Raw genomic sequence first — 15,653 nt, 5'->3', positions numbered from 1 at the left:
TTAAAATAAAAACAAAACAACTTGAAATTTATGAAAACAAGAAAATATCCTACACAAATGCAGAAAAACGTAGTTTTAATGCGCAACCATATAAAGGGTGTCCACATATTTTAACCATTTTGGTGTCACTGACAAAGAATTTTACAGCGGAAACTTATCAATTTGGGGAACAATTCTGCTTGATTTAAACATTAATAATCTGTAACATATTTTAATTTTTTAAAAATTAAGTAGGCTTTGTCAGGAAAAAAAAATTCTTTTCTATGGGGGCCAAAGCTGCTTTTTGTACATGTTGGACAAAATCATTAGGAACACTTTTTCAGAATTAAAATTTGTTTCCATATTCCATTGGAAACAATTTGCCCGCCTTGATTTTACAATTTCACAATGCTTTGTCGGTAAAGTGCCCTTTTTGTAACAGATCGGGAAAAATTTTTTTAGAACAGTATATGGTATGTCCATATTACATTAAAAGTGTCAATCACTTCTGTCGGTAGAATCTTATGATATTTTTTTTATGAAAAAGGGACTTCATTTACACAAAAGATACATTTTTTGCTGTTGACCTAAGCCTACTTAATTTTTCAGTAGCAAAAGTATGTAATAAATTGCTGTTTAATCATAAATACTGTCTCCCAACACATTTAAAAATCGGGTTGTTATAATGCAGCCTACTATACTTCTAATCACTTCTTTGTAGTAGCCACCTGATGTATGTTGGTTGCAGATGTCGATTTAAAACAATGTTTTTCTCCATTTGAACAAAACCAGATTTTTTTTTAACAAGGATGACTTTTTCATAATGTGAGAAATGAGAAAGTTTTTTCTCTTTTCAACTCCATTCGTTGATATACACTTCAGGAAAACTTTAAAGGAACAAATAATTTTCATGATTTTTTCGTATAGAGATAATAAAAAAGCGTTTTGAAATCTATAGTTTTAAGATCTTTTAAGAGCAATCGAAAGACCAAAAATAAATAATTTTTTTTAAGACTCAAGAAACTTGTTTCAAACTCAATTCATACAGAGGTCAGTTAGCTTATTTGTTCAGCTTCAATTTGAATTTTAAAAGCTTTCCGAGCGACTACTGATTGTCGAGATATCGATAGTTGAATGAAAAATAACACTTTTGTGTTAGTCATCAATATCTCTGCAAGAAATTATTGCACAGAAAGTCCAAGGGCAGTTTTAAAAACATGAATAAATTCTCTGCAAAGACCTGTTACGGTTTTTGAAGAATATTTTTTTTTTTCATCCTTAAAATCAATTTGAAAAAAGTGCAGAAAAATGCTTTTGTAAACTATTTAATCTAGCTTTAAAAACTAGAACATTTCCAAATCGCTGGAAAGAGGCCAGAGTTTGTCCTGTATTTAAAAATGTAGACGACAAGTCTAAAGTTGAAAACTATAGACCGATATCAATTATTTCTAATTTTTCCAAGGCCTTCGAAATAGTTCTCTATAATCGTATCTATCTTTCTGTTCATAACCTAATTTCTCAATACCAGCTTGGATTTGTTAATGGTAGGTCAACTGTTACCAATTTAGCTGTCTTTGCTGAATATGTCACCCAAGTTTTAGATAATAGAGGACAGGTAGATGTGCTTTATACAAACTTTTCGAAGGCTTTTGATAGGATAGATCACAAGGCTTTACTTTGTAAACTTGCAAACTTTGGTTTTTCTAACGATTTTATTGATTTTATTAAGTCCTACTTATACAAGAGAATGCAATATGTTAGTTACAATGGTTTTGATTCTAACTCTTATGTAGCAACCTCTGGAGTAGCTCAGGGTTCTACACTTGGTCCGTTACTGTTTATTTTGTTCATTAATTATATAAGTGAAGTAATTGGCTGTCGTAAGTTATTATATGCAGATGATTAAAAATATTTTCATCCGTAACTAGGCTTGAAGATTGTAATAATTTGCAGAAAGAACTTGACAATATACAATCCTGGTGTGTTGAAAATAGATTACATCTTAACGCAGCCAAATGCAAAATCTTAAGTTTTTCCAGAAAGTTATCTGTCCATAAATTTAATTATAGTATTGATAATATTGTATTATCCCGGTGTGAGTCTTGCAAGGATTTGGGTGTATTGTTTGACGCAAAATTTTCTTTTACTGATCATGTAGTCCTTAAAATAAATATTAAGAAACTGTAAGCAATTCACAGACGTAAATGTTATTAAAACTTTGTATTTTGCGTATGTACGTTCTAGATTGGAGTATGCAGTGCTTGTTTGGTATCATTTTTATAATATACAAAAGATTCTTGTTGAACGTGTTCAGAGGAAGTTTTTGAAGTATCTGGTATTTAAAGATGTTGGTGTTTACCCTGAGAGGGGTATAAGTTACAGTGTGTTAACTAGTCGATTTCATATTACCAGTTTAGAGACCAGAAGAATTTGTATTTCAGTAACTTTTTTATATAAGATTTTACACAATCTTATTGACTGCTCTGAATTACTTTCTGCTATAAATTTTTATGTGCCAAGGCTAAATTCAAGAAATACTGTTACCTTTAGATGTAATCCGGCTAGATCTAACATTTTACTGAGATCACCAGTGCACGTCATGTGTGGCAACTTTAATAGATTACAACAACCATGTGATATTTTCTATTGTTCATTAAATATCCTTACGAATTTAGTCATTGAAGAGTATGGTAATTAGCTTTTAGTTGTATTTATCTTTATAATTTTAATATTAAATGTACTCATTATCATTTATTATAGTAGAATATTTGTATGTATTCAGATATATTTATATTTTTTTGTCTATTTATATATTGTATTCATTGTTTTGTTTATAAATTGCCCTGTAAATGGATTTCTGTTGGGCATTAAAGCATTATTATTATTATAAGAAGGCGCTTTCGTAATGATGCTTTCGATGTCGCTAACAAAAGAAAGAAGAATTTGAAGACATATGCCGTGAGAGGATAATGCAGGTGGTTCCAATGGAATTGAAATGTACAGGTATAGTTTTTGTTCATGTTTTGTACCTACATACTTATTATTCGAAATAAATAATTGCAGCAATTTCCTGAAGTCTACATCATGCAGTTGCCGGATGAAGACCGCTTCATTAAGCACTAGCAGCTCTGTTATGTTAAATCCATCTTATTAAAGAAAAAAACATTTACTATTCGATACTTGTATTTGGGAAATATGGTGTTTGTTTATGGTTTTTGTAATGGGAATGCTGTTGAAGAATATCCTCAACGGTTTCCATATCACAATTGTCCTGATAAAAATGTATTTATCAGAATTTTTAACAAACTGTGTGAAACCGGAATGCTTCCCAGTTCTTGTATAACATCTGAACGAGCTCATCGATAAAATTTAGAAGAAGCAGAAAATATTCTGGGTCTAGTAGAAGATGATGCAACTACCCGCTCACGAAGAATTCCTACTCAATTGGGCATTTCACAAAAAAGGGTAATAAAAAACCCACCCTCCACGAACAAGGCTTATATTCGTACCATGTACAAAGAGTACAACGCCTACAACTGGAAAATTATGCTAAGCGTATCAAGTTTGGTCGATGGATCAATAATAATCATCTTGTTGTATCCCACATACTATTTACCCGCAACGGTATAACTTGTACTTAGAACTGTATGTATGGTCAGAAGAAAATCCTCATGCAAGTCTTGAAAGTAATTTTCGGCATAGGACTTCGGTAAACGTGTGATCGATAGTTATTTAATCGGTCCTCTCATTTTATAGGAGACCCTTAAACTTTTTATAAAAAGAATTACAAGTACTTCTAGAGGATGTTCCTGTAAATATGAAAATGTGAATGTACTACTAGCATGAATGAGGTCTTGCACATTTCGCTCATCCAATCAAGTTACATTTGAACAAGAGGTTTTCAGATTGTTGGATTGGCAGCGGTGGTCCTATTAGTTGGCCTCCAAGATCTCCAGACCTCATAGCACTGGATTACTGATTATGGGGCTGGTTCAAAAACGAAGTGTACAAAGCTAGAGTGAACACTCGGGAGACACTAATTCAACGTAACATTAAAACAGCAGTAGTGATTCCAGAAAGACATGGCATCAATGTCATAGCTTCAAAGCAAGCGAAAATCGTAATATTTGGGTTTCTTCTCATTAATTTGTCGTGTAGAATCCATTACTGGAGTTTGGTGCAATTTTCCTGGCTTACCCTGTATATGAAATATCCATTTCGAGGAATTTCAACATTACAAAAGTGGCCATCTACTATAAGTCTGCGAAATGGTAAATAGCTTGCCGTTTTGGAGATAATGGAGGTTGCTAGTGAAACAAAATCTGCTCTTGAAAGACTCACAGTTCTTTGCTTTGATGAAGTGACAGTAGCATGTCTCTGAATATGATCAAAAAGAGTATGACGTGATTTAAATATAAGCATTAATAATACTTCAGTATTTCATCTGATTACTCAGAATAAAACATATTTCCTCTGATTACTCAGAATAAAACATATTTCCTTGCGGACGTCCCACATCTATTGAAATTAATTGGTAATTGGTTCCTCGACAAAGGATTTATTTTAAATAATGGGAACGAAATAAATATACAGTCATTCTGTGATTTATTGCAAATTTCAAATGCTGAGGATAAGTTCTTATTACACGTTAACAACTCTACACCTGGTCTGTGAAAAAATTCATAGACAAAATGCAACTCTAGCAGCTCAATTGTTTTCAAATACCTACTTCAGCCTCACGATGTGATAAAAGTCTTGCAGAAGATGTTGGTGAAGCAGTGGTTCGATATAATGAATTCATTTTCGCCAAGTGCATCTGTACGTACAAGAAAACCATATGGAAAAGATTTGACTGTTCAGGATGGCGTTCTTAACAGGATGAAGGATGCTTTTCGACATATACAGTGTATATCAAGAACAAGCTTACAGATTTTTAAAAAAGGGGTTATAATTCCCTCCAGGAACTTTACAAGGATTTGAAAGAACGACTCGGTATTTCATATTTGTTGACACGCTGCTTAAATCAAGACTGTTTGAAGAATTTATATTCACAGGTAAGTTATAGTAAAAAGAATCTTTTCGCACGCTCAGGTAATTTCGCACCTTTACTAAATTTGTTGCGACATTTTTTAATTGACGTTTACAAATTAACAATCGGTAAGTGATTTCCGTAGAATTTTAAATATCGATTTTTTTTAAAGACAATTAAAATTACATACAATTTCAACAGTTATTAAAATTTATTGAAGCAATAGAATTCTTATTTAAAACAATGTTCTCTTCCGATGATGCTATAGTTGCTGCACTTTTTGCAATAACACTGCGCTGCGATATCACTTTCTGTCACCGTAGAATTTCCTTAACAATTTCAATGTAAAATCTAGTTTGAAAATTAATTTTTATTTTTCACAGAATCTTCGATATATCCTTCAGCTTCATAGTACGAATGCTACCCACTGTGCCGTTTAAGAGCTAAAATATCTATTTCTTGGTTTCCCATCTCGCATTGCTAAGAATAAGCGAGCTGACGTTACCTGTTTTAGTCGTAGTGCTAGATATTTTCTATAAAATTTCAAAAAATTAACTATCTCGTTTCCTTGATTTGTTATTATTAACGCATCTTTATTTTCAATGTCATTTATTTTCATATTATATTAGTCAACTGATTTTGTGTTTGTACTGAATTCATTATTCACTTAATTATTAAATATTAATCGACCCAGCAGTGTCAAAAAGTGAAAGATGCCAGACAAAAGTTTTTATTTTGTAATTTCACGGTAGTGACAGTGTAATTTTTATAAAGAAGTAAAAAATAAGAATAGCGTGCCAATTACATTAAAAACGAGATTCTTATTTCTTACTTTGCTTAATTGTTTAGTTTGTGCACAAATTAGTTTTACAATGAACTGAGAAAACAATGCATTTACTATTTCCGAACGTGTCGATATGGTGTTAGTGTATGGTGCAGCCGTCGCGGCGACTAGGTTGTACCGGGAACGATGGCTACAACGTCACCCCCCATGTGCAAATACAATCCTACAGTACGTTCAGCGGCTGCGAGACACGGAAAGTGTTATTTTTCGAGGAGAAGGACGTGATCAGCAAGTGAACCTTAATGTTGAAGATGCAGTGTTGGAAAATCTTTACGAATACCCCACAATTAGTACTCGACGACTCGCACAGCAAGTAGGAACCTCATCTCGTACCGTACATCGCATCTTAAGACGCCAGATGTTGCACTCCTATCATCTGCAACCAGTTCAACAGATTTTACCCCCGGATTGTGATCAACAAATGCGTTTTTGCAGATGGTTTTTACGGCAATGTGCCAATCAAGTAGACTTTCCATAATATGCACATATGGGCCGATGAAAATCCTCGTGCGATTAGGGAAACTCATTTTCAACATCGGTTCTCGGTAAATGTTTGGGCTGGCATAGAAGGCGATGTACTTGTGGGTCCCTATTTCTTTGAAGGACGACTAAATAGACCAACATATGCTGACTTTTTATTTTTACTATTAGTTACTGTATAATAAGAAAATATCAGTTTTTTATTAAATATCTATTTTTCTTAGTTTGTACTTTTGCATTGAAAAATTCCCCAAAAATTGAGAAGTATCTTTCAACGATGATTTGTTTATGCGGCTGGTCTACAGCACGTAACTCATCGTACAGCACACGGATTAAACTTTAATTAATAAATAATTAATATAAGACTTTTCTATTACAAATATCATCAGGAAGCTGTAGTTTAATTTTTATAGATTATACACGCCACACCCTGTATAGTTCCAAATTTCATTCCTACATTATATTTAAATAGACTTCATCAGAAAATTTATTTAAAAATTTGTACATGTGTTCCCTGGTAGATTCTTGATTTTTTTACTTTATATCCAGTATTTTTCCTCTTAAGAACAGCAATTAACGTAACATATTTTGAAATACCAACAGCTTTAGCAAAAATATTGTGGTTTTGAGCATCGAGTATTCAGCCAATAAGCTTCTTGGACAATTTATGGTTTCATTTCCCGAAACATAATAAGCTAGCATTACCTTTTCTATGATATTTTCAAAATTTTTCTCGTTACACCATAGCTTGAAGGTTTTCTCGTACCTCTCTTTGCACTTCTCGGGAATTATGGCTGAGAATCCTACTTGCCAAACATTTTCCAAGCCCGTCACTCACTTGTCGTCACTTTCTTGAATCGCAACTTACAAGAAGCTTACGGTGCGCGTTGGGCAAAAATACTATCTTGGACAAATTCCTAGCGACAGCAGACGTCACTTGACAATAAATATTCTCTCTAAGAGCAACCAAAGCTGAAACTTTTTCCTGTACGACTCGTTTGTTTATATATTTTTAAAATATTCATTTTTTTAGTTTTAATTAAATTCATTCAATGCAAGTGCAAAAAACGTCATAAGCACTGCGGTCATTAAGTGTCTTACTGATTTCGGATATTTCGGAGATCTTGGCTTCATAACCAGTAAAGACCTTAATACTTAAACTATTTCATGAATATTTTATAAACAGTTTATATATTTTTAGATAAGGACTAAAGGGGCCTATGTAACTGCAGTGTATGGAATAAGGATGATTTTGCTCTCAGGATGGTGCAGATACATACAAATTATATAGAAAATTTCGTGATAAATCCACTGAATTTATTTTAGCAGTAGCTCTCAAAACTGCTGAAATAAGAAGCTAACCCGCAACCAGTTAGGAACAATGAAGAAATTGAGTCGAGTATTGCAAGTAGCAGTAGTTCAAACATATCACACACAGAATATTTGTGAAGACGGGCTACAGACATCGCAGGTATTTTCATTTTTGATTCATTTATTTATATACAAAATATGCCTGAATATTTCAAAATATTTTTTTTCTGTTGAAAAGTTATGATTAACAGTAAATATTAAAAATTCAGATAGTTTCATAGCATCAAAAGGAAAAAAATTGAGATATGAAAGGTAATGAAAGTGTTTTGGTAGTTATTTGTATAAAGAAAACCATATGAAAATACAGGGTTACAACTTTTTAATTGTCCAGTACAAGTATCTTTCTTATTTTAAGAGATGACTAAAACTGTGCAGAATTTTATGCCGATCACGGATTCGTTTTTAAATTTTGAAAATTCCGAATAGTTCCGAAGATATTTAAAGGAAACTGATTTTGCACTATTTCTTCTTTAGTTGTATTTCACTTGTTTTGTAGTCCGATATAAAAAGATGTGAGGAATCGGTTTTTGTTGTCAATATTAACGTACCTCTAAAAATGTGTGCAGAGCGGTAGTTACCTTTTGTTTTTGTTACAGACGCCATATTGAATGTTTGTGTTATTTGAAGAGAAATTTTCCTTATAATGATGTATAATTTATGGGGTTTTCGTATATAAATAATGTGAAACATTTGAATTTCTCTATAAATTAATTCAATATTTCTTATTTTTAATACTTTTTAACACAGCAACCTTTATTTTCGTAACAATAACAAGAGCAATGGACAAACCAATGTGTCCCGTTTTTCAGGTTAACACCTCTGAAAATGTGAGAAGGCTGGGGACTTCGCAAACCAATTTTTTTACAAATATTATCCTGAAGGGAGGTTATATTCTACTAATCATTTTATTGATGTGACAAAAGCTCATTTTTAGTAGGTACGTTAATTTTAATTTTAATTTTACTGTGGCCGCAATTAAAAGTGTTAAATTTATATAGTCTGTATTTTTTCCTTGTCCGATTGGTACTTGTTTTCACTTTCATAGCAATCTTTGACCTGCTGATTACAATTTTTAGTTGTTGATTTTTCCTGATTTTTCGAAGTTTAGCACCTCATAAAAAACACTCAATAGACATTTGTCGATCAAATTTGGTATACGGGTATTTTGATGGATGTTGAATAGCCTGGTAATATTATCTTTTTGATAAAAAAATGCCTAATACCACTCTGGAAAAATGACCCATTTAAAAAATCGTAGTAGGTCAGGCTTTTGCCGTATCATTAAAATGATTACTAAAATATAACCTCCCTTCAGGGTACTATTTGCAAAAAAATTGGCTTGCGGAAAGTCCACAGCCTTCTCACATTTTCAGAAGTGTTAACCTGAAAAACGAGACACAGTATAGCTAAAGCAAAACAAAATTAAATGGTAAATTTAAATTTTATCACAAATGTTTGCAGTCGATTCATTTCTTCATTAAATTCCACAATGCGTCCAGAATGATTCGTGTCTTTAAGGTTAAAATCACTTCATTAAAACGCGAAATCCATTTCGTTCATTTGTCGCATCATCAGCATACACGACATAAATTGAGCAGCTTTAGCGTTTTCCCCATCTCCATTAGAAGCAAGTGCCAAAAATGATCAATTTTATCAACTTGACACTCCATTTAAAATGAATGAAAATTCACAAAAATCTGGTCATCGAGCACGTGGATTCGATAACTTCAGAAGGTTGTAACTTCAGAACAGTAGTTTTCCAGACGTAGGTCCCATGGACTTTTTTGTTCGACACATTGAGGACTATCAATCGGCAAAGTTTCGTACCATTCCACCGGGACCGGTTTTCCATAAGGATAGTTGTGCGGTCCTTTAAAAACTCACGTAAAAATTAAACGCAATGTCACATTGACACATGTCATTCGAAAGAAGCCTTATCGCTCCATCAGACTGTAGTTTTAGTTGCGTTGTTAGATTTAATTCTTTGTGAATTTTCATTCATTTCAAATGGAGTGTCAAGTTGATAAAATTGATCATTTTTGGCACTTGCTTCTAATGGACTTTGAAAAAATTGGACTTTGCTTACTCCCTAACCCATTACTAAGATGCTATAACAGAAATGTTGTGTTAGTATGTAGTTATTCTTATCAGATATTGTGTTTGCAGGTTTTTTAGCTAGAAAGTATATTCATACATATACTCTAGGATCGCCTGCTTCCTGGATACAAAGTCTGTCTTTGGGGGGATTCGCACTGAACCATCCAAAACTTTTCAAATGCAAGTCATAATATTTCAAGAAAGTTATCATTAGCTTTGTTCCTAGTAGAATCCAAAACAGTTTCCAACAGTCAGACGCATGCGCATATGGATGTAATGCTTACATAAGGTTCAAAATTCATTGTTTCGAATCAAATGCGATTGCGTCGGACTGTTGGAAACTGTTTCTAATGCACTAGGAACAAAGCTATTATCTTCAGTAAATTTTAAATTTATTTAAACGATAACACAACCAAAATACCTCTTTTATAGAAATTGTCATAAATGTCTGATATTGTTGTTTTTTTAAGTATATGTACAATTTGAGAATAAAATTGTTGCTATAATAATTGTTCTGTATGCTACAAGTGTGGAATATATTTTTTTTTTATTGGTACCCTATTTTGCTTATTTAAAGCACTCCCCAGAGTGTTTAAATCCAACTTTTAAAAACGCGCGTTTTAAAGTTGCCATGGCAACATCAAGAACCTGAGAAATGTTAAGTCTAAATGTCACCTTTTTAATTATTGATCTGACAGAAGTACCTTGTAACGTCAAATAAAATATTACTAACAAATGTTTCAAAAGCTTTATTCAAATATTTAACATCTTAATTATTTAAATGAATGTGAAATGTGCAGTTGGCATTGTTTGAAATATTAATACTTCGGTTTTTTAAATCAGATGAAATGATGTTCAAATTAATACATTTGACATTTTCTGAAGATAAGCAAGCACAACTATAGAGACTACACAACTAGTCCCCCTGGTTCATATGTTAGATTTCATTCTACGTCTACGTTAGTACCACAGAACACCCTCTAGAATAGAAAGCTAGCTACTTCCCGCTAATTTCCAAAAAGTTGGGATCTCATTCACTCGCGGCGCTGCTGGCGACTTTATAGTTGAAACAAAAATACAGAGATAGCGCTACATGTTTGAATGGTTTTTAAGTGAATCACAGAAAATGCGGGCACGTAATTACGCTTAACGTATCGATTATTGTTTTAACACAGGTTGTTATTGTTTGTTTAATTAAGCGCTGTGGTTTCACTTTGTTTGGTTTATGGTATTTTGTAGAGTATAAAAGAAATAAAATATACTGTAAGTAGTAAAAGATTTGCTATATTTTCTTATCCCTTTATATTGACTTAATGAGCATGCTGTGTGATTACTGATTATTATTGGGCNAATTCCTCAAAAAGTGACCACCGCCCAATTTTTGTCACATAATGCGCAGTAACTTGTTAAGTATTAGACATACAAAAAAAATTATATGGAAGTTGTTCAGAATTTGATCCTTTACAACTTTTATTAAGGTCACTTTGTTCTAAAAAATATTTAGGAAACCACCCCCATAGCGCATTTTTTTTTTATAAAATGACATCTTTAATGGATTAACTGGCGACGAGGATTAAAAGGAAGTGAAGAGGCCACGTGTTTGTCGTATCAAAGGGCAACGCTTTACTCCACGTTTTCAAAATCGCAGGTCTAATCGGGCAAGTAAATGAGTTCGACCACATAAATAGGAATTCGATAGTTTATGATGAAAGATTAGAGCAATATTTTTGCGCTAATAGCATCGTAGAAGCAAAAATAAAGGTAGCGTTTTGAGTCTAATTGGAACATCGACGTGCAAGCTAGTAAGAGACCACAGAACACCCCCTAGAATAGAAAGCTAGCTACTTACCCGCTAATTTCCAAAAAGTTGGGTTCTCATTCACTCGCGGCGCTGCTGGCGACTTTATAGTTGAAACAAAAATACAGAGATAGCGCTACATGTTTGAATGGTTTTTAAGTGAATCACAGAAAATGCGGGCACGTAATTACGCTTAACGTATCGATTATTGTTTTAACACAGGTTGTTATTGTTTGTTTAATTAAGCGCTGTGGTTTCACTTTGTTTGGTTTATGGTATTTTGTAGAGTATAAAAGAAATAAAATATACTGTAAGTAGTAACAGATTTGCTATATTTTCTTAACCCTTTATATTGACTTAATGAGCATGCTGTGTGATTACTGATTATTATTGGGCTATTGTCCTCTTAAATAGCAATTACCAATAGTACTGTTCAAATAATTCATATATGTAATAATAAAAGTCCACACTGTATACCTATGCCAATTCGTCCATCATTTTAGAACCGAAATGAAAAATTTTTTTATAATTATGGTAAAACCCATTTCTATTAAGGAAATTAGAAAATGAATATGTTTTCTTAAAATAAAGTACTGGTTATTTTAAACTACTCTTTTTTTTTACCTAAAATAATTTGTTAATAAGTGATGGGTTAGTTTATTTTTATGCAAAATTTAAGTTATTTTTTTAATAGTTAAATTTATAAATAGATTTTATTTCATACTGTTCAATAGTGAACCATTTTTTGAATTATTTTTAGGACAAAAAATGGAACTAAAGTTCTTAGACGATAAAGTAAAATTCTAGTACTTCAAAGAAATTTCTATGGTAACCCACATATTACCATAGTATAAATAAATACTATTTGATTTTTTAAATAAAGTCATAAAAATCGTATGTACCGTGGACGAAAAGTAGCTTTAGAGTACTCGTAAATTTTCACGGCCTCGACTACGCTTCTGCCGTAAAAATTTACTAGTACTTTTAAGAGAGGCATGAAAAGATATATCAAAAATAGACCTTTACCAAAATCTGTTCATTTCAAAAACCGTATAGTTTATTAATAGCATTTAGCAATTACGTATGTAGATAGAATATTGGGCTAGGACTTGACATATTTTTTAATGCAAAATACCTTGTATTATTAAAGTTATAAACAATTGAAGTTCAATAACAAATGAATAATTCATGTCACAGATCGTGACTAAAATTTGTCATTTCCTGCCTATAGTCTTCAGTAAAGGGTTTCCTGAAAATTGGATTTAAATGCGTACTAATGACAATGAACAAATTTTTGTAAAATTATTATTTGTCAGCCATGTTTATCAGCCGCGATGTGCACCCAAGCGTATATACATATGTATACAGGGCAGTTTGGACATTCTGTCACAGATGGCAGAACCGCTTTGCAGAAACCTGTTTTGTTTTCGCAGTAATTGATGATAGCATTGCCTAAATAAGGGCGTGTTCACATGAATCGGTCGGCGTTGTCGGACGATATCTGGGTCCCTTTTTTAATACACACACTAGAAAGAGACACAAGTATCACCCGACAATGCCGAGTGTTTGATGTGAATATACCTTAATACCTCAATCGCGCCATTATTCTATGGCTAGAAATTGGCCACAATGATTTGGGATCGAGGGGGATTATCCCTCTTTATCCTGCCTCATCTCGTGTAGGCCTGGACAGCCTTCGTAGGTGGGCCCCATCCGTCGTCTACCCCGACCGCAAATGCGGCCGGTGTAGGCGCTTTGTGGGACCTCCTTTTGTCCTGGCTGGGCAAATTTTTTTTTTAGAACCGAAACTACTAATCAGAAAAATGCAAATGTCATTCTTCATCATAATTTCATAATTTCTTCGAAATCCGACATCTTCAGCACTTTCCGAGCAAATACACTATAGGGTCTGTGACACAAAACATATAAAAGAGTCTGTGAAATAAACTAAGCACAATCCGTGTAATCTATGCTAAGCACCACAGCTAAGCACGAAGTCGAGGTTATGATGAACGGTGGATCATAGACCTATTTTTTAGGTCTATGCGGTGGATAAACGTCATCACATCACCACCAGCACCACCAGGCATGCTCAGGATTAGATTCTTGTAAAGTCCCAGAACTTTTTGAACCGTTCGTAACTCGTTTAAAAATCGTGTTGGAACAGCGAACGGAAAAGTACTGACGGTACTGAATATGTGTAGGAACGCGAAAATTGTAATGCGCAGACTCATTACGATTCCGAACCATCCCGAATTTTAGTTGAAACTAACCTAGTACTCCTAGTAGTATCTCCATAACAGTTCAAATTAACTCTGATTCCAATATTTTTCTAATTGTAAATTAAGTACGTAATAATAGGTTTTAGTATGTTTTGGTATTTTTTTTACCAATTGGTATTTATTACTAATTCAAAGTTGGCAACACTGGTGGGCACCCCTGAGGTAGTAGCACAGCTATTAAGCTGTGGTAGTAGAGTAGGATAGTAGGGAAATAATCATTCTCGAGTAGGCACGTTGTTGTAATTTTGTGGTTTTTTTTTGCAAAATTTGTTGTCAATTGTAGAGACGTGAACGCTTTTGCGACGAGGGTGTGCTTGAAGTCATTTTCCTATTGTTAAGTGCGGTTGTTGGGGAGTTCGCGTGGTGAGTCACGAGCTGAAGGCTTCGGTGCAAGTGCTAATTGCGCGGGACGAGCCAGGTTCTCCACGGCAGTGGCCGCGAGAGACAAGTTTCCGTTTTGGAAATCGCGAGGGCGACAAAGCCGTTACCTCGAGTCGAAAAACTTAATACTTGCCGACCTGTAAACACGGTCTTAGTTGTAATGTACGAACCTGAGTGCAATTCTTTGTTTTTTTTTCGTTGTAGTGATTCCCCGAACTAAAGAACTCAATTGGAACGGATAAAACTGCTTTTTCTGGTTAAAAGTGCCTGTGTGTTGGATTACTGGAGGATATATCCCGATATACCGGAGACGACGCCGTTAGCTTCTACTTGGAAAGCTTGCAAGTCGATGTGCTTTTGGGAGGTACTTTATACTTCTATTTTACACATACCGTGCGAATTTGAAGTTGATCCCTCATTTTCTTCCTTCATAATTTATTTATTTTAACATTTTTTTTTAAGTTTTTTGTCATAATTTACCCCTTGGAAAGCCTGCAAGTCAATGTGCTTTTAGGAGGAACTTTATATACCTCTATTCTACACAGTGTCTACTGCTCCTTGAATCCCTTGAAAACCTTGAAAACTCCTTGAATGGATTTAATCTACTTGAAATACTTGAAATCTCCTTGAATCGAACTAATGATCCTTGAAAAAATTGTTCGCAATCATTTTATTTAATTACAATTTTTAATGAATTTAATTTTTTTTTCTCCTTGTGTTATGTTGAATCCGAAAATTGCTAAAATTCGGATTCAACTGGCTTTAGAAGTTTTAGTCGAGCATAACCACTTTGATGAACTTATTTATTGTTGAAGAAATTGAAAAGGATTACCTTAAATTTATAGAAAATGACGCTGTAAAAAAAAGAATTATTAAAGTTTGATGAGAAAATCAGCTAGATGAATTTTTTATGAAACTGTGCTGAGTAAAAAATATCTGCGAATTTTGTCGAATTTGTAAAACGAATAAGTATTAGTATTTTATTTTCATGGAAATGCTGCTGTAGAACGCAGTTTTTCATTCAACAAAGAATTCCTAGTTGAGAATCTACAAGAACAAAGTCTTACATCTCAAAGATCTGTACATGATTTTATTATTGTTAATAATAACGGTGATGTAAATAATATTAAAATAACTAAACCGATGATTGCTGCTTTTAAATCCTCTTCTGCAAATCGAGAGAAAATGAAAGTGAAGAAAAAAAAAGAAAAAAAATTGGTTGAAGAAGCAGCAGATTTAAAATTGAGAAAAAAATAATTAAAATTGATAATAAGTGAAAATCAGAAAAATGTAGTACAATATGACCAAAAAATTAAAGAGTTAGATAAACAAAAAAAAAATGATCTTATTTTAGAAATTACAAATATTTTAATTTTGTTTAATTTTTATAGT

General features: G+C 33.1%; 1 long non-coding RNA gene across 1 annotated transcript; it reads left to right on the top strand.

Annotated features, from left to right (window-relative positions):
* Window positions 1–1,920: 1,920 nt before the first annotated feature.
* Window positions 1,921–10,155, top strand: LOC108915217. The gene is made up of 4 exons (XR_001964708.2): window positions 1,921–2,982; window positions 3,043–5,033; window positions 7,534–7,803; window positions 9,870–10,155. It is a non-coding gene; the product is annotated as an uncharacterized LOC108915217 (long non-coding RNA).
* The last annotated feature ends 5,498 nt before the right edge of the window (window positions 10,156–15,653 follow it).

The sequence above is a fragment of the Anoplophora glabripennis genome, unplaced genomic scaffold, assembly GCF_000390285.2.
Source record: "Anoplophora glabripennis isolate ALB-LARVAE unplaced genomic scaffold, Agla_2.0 scaffold1364, whole genome shotgun sequence".
NCBI lineage: Eukaryota > Metazoa > Arthropoda > Insecta > Coleoptera > Cerambycidae > Anoplophora > Anoplophora glabripennis.
Note: the sequence above shows the minus strand (reverse complement) of the source record. Positions and strands in the feature narration are given on the sequence as shown.